Consider the following 4,560-nt stretch of genomic DNA (forward strand, 5'->3'; position numbering starts at 1 on the left):
CCTATCTCATCCTGTGACTGAGAATGCCTAACCATCTGAGAATGCAGCCCAGTACGCCTCAGCTTTATTTTACCAAGCCCCTGCTCAAGATGAAAGGCTTCTGACAATGAAATGACAAATTGTAATTAGTCGAAATATAAAATATATGGAAGTACAAAAGCATATTAGTTAATTAGAGGGGGCTGGCAGTGTCACAGGAACGTCCCATGAAATGAGAAACAAAATTATTGATTAGAAAACCCCAAGGAAGACAGAAAAGGCATTTTAGAAAGCAAAGGGAAAAAATGAATGAGATGAAAAAGTGAATCGAAAAGAACAGCAAAGTTGAAGAAAACTGGAAGTGTCCATGTATATCTTGAAAAAAAAAAGAAAATGTGTGATAGGACTTGAAACAATAGAGCCGAGATTAGTCATTGCATTTATACTTCCATCTTTTCCAGCAATTTACCTAGACACATATTTTAACTTCAGATAGAAAATCAAGCTGCTTTTATTGGCATAGTGCATTTTATTTCTATTACGTATGCATTATATTATTTTAAACAATTATCATTGTAGGCCACAGGTCCATTGCTATCAACTCTTGTTGATTGGAATGGATGTGTTCAGATAGAAAGGGAGTAGAAATGTAGTACTCAAAAGAACTGTATGGAACAAATGTATTTTTAATAACTCTGATACAATAAATATTAATTTGAAAATCTCACTGTGCCATCTTTCTGTTCTGTCAATTGACATTGCATTAAATATCTTATATAAAATAAACAGTAACTTTTCATGGGAAGGTCAGCATATTACATTGTAGAGCATATTACTGTATCCTCTGTGATTCTCCTGTTATATTTCTGAGATTGCCTGATTTAAAATGGCTAAAGTATTACATTAATAGAAATGAGCTATCTTCTATGCTAATCATTGCAAATATTAATTAATATAACCTGATTCCATAGCAGTGGTTTCTCAGCAAAAGAAATAAAAAATCAGTCCTTCGAAGATTTACATTGTCAGCTGCAATAATTTTCTTCCTTCCACAATTAAAAGCTATTAATTAATATTTCACAATGCCTGTGATTTATGCTGCCATATTAACACAGGATAAATGCAGTACCTTGAGCTGCATTCTCAATAAATATTCAGGATGTCAACAAGCATATTTCTTTATTTTAATTATTGATTTATAAAAAGGAAATCTTGTTATTGAAGACACTATTATGATGAAAATTATAATAACTTTCTTCAAATTGATACGCTTTTTCCCTTTGTATTAATGCTAATGAAGGTCAAGGGATTTATTTTCACAGCACTATATTAAAGAGATGTCTTGATTTGAATCTACTATACAAAAACTCTACCAACTGAGATAAGCTGTGTAATGTGATTAGCAATCACCTTTGTCAGTAAAGGTGAGACAGCCAGGCAGGAGGAGCACCCTGGAGAAATTCCAATCAGTCAGCCCCCTGAAGTGGCGCCTTGGGAAGTTCAGGACATTTGCACCAGGGAGGAGCCTGGCCCTCTTCCTTGGTGGAACCTGGGATTCCAATGCCCAGGCAGGAAGCACTCTAGCAGGGGTGTCTGGCCTTGCCGAGGATCTCTGTTTCCCCCTTTCACCCAATAAAACCCTGCTTTACTCACCCTTTAAACCATGTGTGAGTCTAAATTTTCAGGGCAGTGGGATGGACAAGAACCCTGTCTTTAGCTGAACTAAGAGTAAGCCCTGCAACAAAGGGTTAACATGTCTAGCTTTATGATCTTAGCAGAACTATGTTTCATATGAAGGTTATCAATTTTTTAATAGAAATTTTTAATAGAAGGTTATCAATTTTTTATCAATGTTTTAATAGAATCTTGTTTTATGCACTATGATACCAGTTATTTATCAAATATATTCATCAGGTTAATTGTGGGAAGTGGCGTAAAGAACAGCTAACCCAACAAAATAATATTTACTTCCATAGAACATGTTTCATTTGCTTACTTATATATAATTTTATAACTATGTGGCAAAACCACAGTACATTACACACATATATATAAGAAACAACGTACCTTAATGACATATATATTGGTTATAAATATATAACACTATATATAAACAATATATACACATATTGTTTTATTTTTCAAGTTACTTGTATTTAGTATGTTGATAGATTTAGATGATACGTAGATAGATACTGTTAGAGGATAAAAAGTCTCTCTTATATTCACCACTGTCATTGAACTTTTACAGAAGGTGCTAAGTAAATGTGTCTCAAATTAATAAATACATATTACTTTAGAAAAGAACATTAATGAAACTGATCATGAAATATACAAGTGTATTCTAAAATAATTAAATGTCTATTTCAATCTCATTTTCTTAAGACTTATGTGTTCTTGGAACTTTGATAAAATGAGAGAAACAGATACACACATACACATACACGCTTATTTTATGGTTCCCTTGCCTCTGAAAACAGATAATTTGTTAAGAATAAAAATGTAACTCTATAGTTAATCTTTAAACTGCCTAGCATATGATGGAAAATTACTTTTTTAACATTTTATGAACAATGGAGAATTATTCTAACCAAGTACTGCATAGAATATTTGTACATTTAATTTATAGGAAAGCTTAATTGCATTGCTCTGTTAGCATGGCCTGCTTGAATGCTGAATCAGGGAGCATAAGTGATTTTTAAGTAAACAGCAAGAGAGTAGATTTTCCCCTAGGGTTACTCTTAGACTTTTGTGCTCGGTGAAGCAATAAGAGATGTCACATATTTCTATGGTGATTGTTCTTTGCATCCCTGAAGTTTAAAGCCTAAAGATCAAGAAACAAAAATTCATGAATGGATTCTGATGCTAGCATCTTAGAAGAAGTAACATTAGTAGCTTTCTGGCTTTCTGCTTTAAAAAAACGTGTGTGTGTGTGTGTGTGTGTGTGTGTGTGTGTGTGTGTAAATCACCCATAACCTGAACATAATTTGTTAATGCCTTAGATCACGAACTGATAGCTTACTCTTTTCTATCAAATTGTATAGATTCCACTCTGTTTGATGTAATTTTTATTACAACTATACTTTCCTTTTTAGAGAAGAATAACTCTAGCAAAAATGTGCAATATTGGAATGAATAAAATTTAGAATAATATGTATTACATAGCTGCTTCTAAGATTTAAAGATTTAAAGATACAGTTGCTGACACTGATGGAAATGATTCTTGACATCATTTAAAAGCTTGTGTTGATATTTTTTAGGAGATTTGTTTTTCTTTTCTTCGTTTTCTTCTTAGATGGTGTTTTGCTCCTGTTGCCGAGGCTGGAGTACAATGGCACCATCTCGGCTTACCACAACCACTGCCTCCCAGGTTCAAGCGATTCTCCTGCCTCAGCCTCCCAAGTAGCTGGGACTACAGGCATGCAACACTGTGCCTGGCTAATTTTGTATTTTTAGCAGAGATGGGGTTTATCCATGTTGATCAGACCTCAGGTGATCTGCCCACCTCGGCCTCCCAAAGTGCTGGGATTACAGGCATAAGCCCCCACACCTGGCCCAATATATATATTGTTTCTTGCCCATTGACTTCCCAATTAAATTCTGGCAGTTGATGTACCATTGAAAAATGTTGTATTTGAAACTTTGAAAGTATATGAATGTGATGTATATACTTAAAGAAGGAAATGAAAACCAAATATCTCATGTTCTCATTTATAAGTGGGAGCTCAACACTGAGTACACGCGGTCATAAAATTGGTAACAAAAGTCACTTCCTACTACTAAAAGAAGGTGGGAGGGAGGAAAGGGGGCAATGGTTGAAGAACTAACTACCTATTGGGTACCATCCTCACTACTTGGATAATGAGAGCAATCATACCACAAGCCTCAGCATTACACAATATACTCATGTAACAAAACTGCACATACAGGCCAAGGATTTTCAATAAATTTGACATTTAAAAAACTACTAAGAGTAGTTTTAAAATTACCAAAAAGTAAACTGAAATAAATTTTTAAAAAGGAAATAACACTAAATGTATTCCTTACGGACTACAAATCATTTTTATTTTAATGACTAGCTCATATACAAGGAAACTGTGAGTAAAAGGGAACCAATCTGTTATGTGAGTTTCATGATTTCATGTGGCATTACATAAAGAGTGGCATCGGCACGCTGACTAAAGATACTGCTGCAGTTTCGGTGTGTGTGTGAAGTCCTCATTCATGAACGCTTTCAGAAACTAAGCATCAGCAACCAAACCCACTTACTGTATATCTATAGGAGCTTCAGCATACCAGCTATTCCAACCTGGATCTTAGTGTCTTTTTTCTTTTTTTTTAACATAAAAACAATGAAAAAATATTCTATTGATTTTAGAATGATCAGATCCCTTCAGTACCACTGTAGGAGCTAGTTCAAAACATATAAGGTCTTCTAAATTATATCCATTTTAGTAAGCATTTTGTGATACCATATTGAGATTCTAATAATTTCGCTAATGATACTGACCATTTCTTCATCTGGTTATTTGCCATACATTTATCAGCATTAATTATAATTTTTATTCTCATTATTATCAC

This window comes from Cebus imitator, unplaced genomic scaffold, assembly GCF_001604975.1.
Source record: "Cebus imitator isolate Cc_AM_T3 unplaced genomic scaffold, Cebus_imitator-1.0 Scaffold542, whole genome shotgun sequence".
Taxonomy (NCBI): Eukaryota; Metazoa; Chordata; class Mammalia; order Primates; family Cebidae; genus Cebus; species Cebus imitator.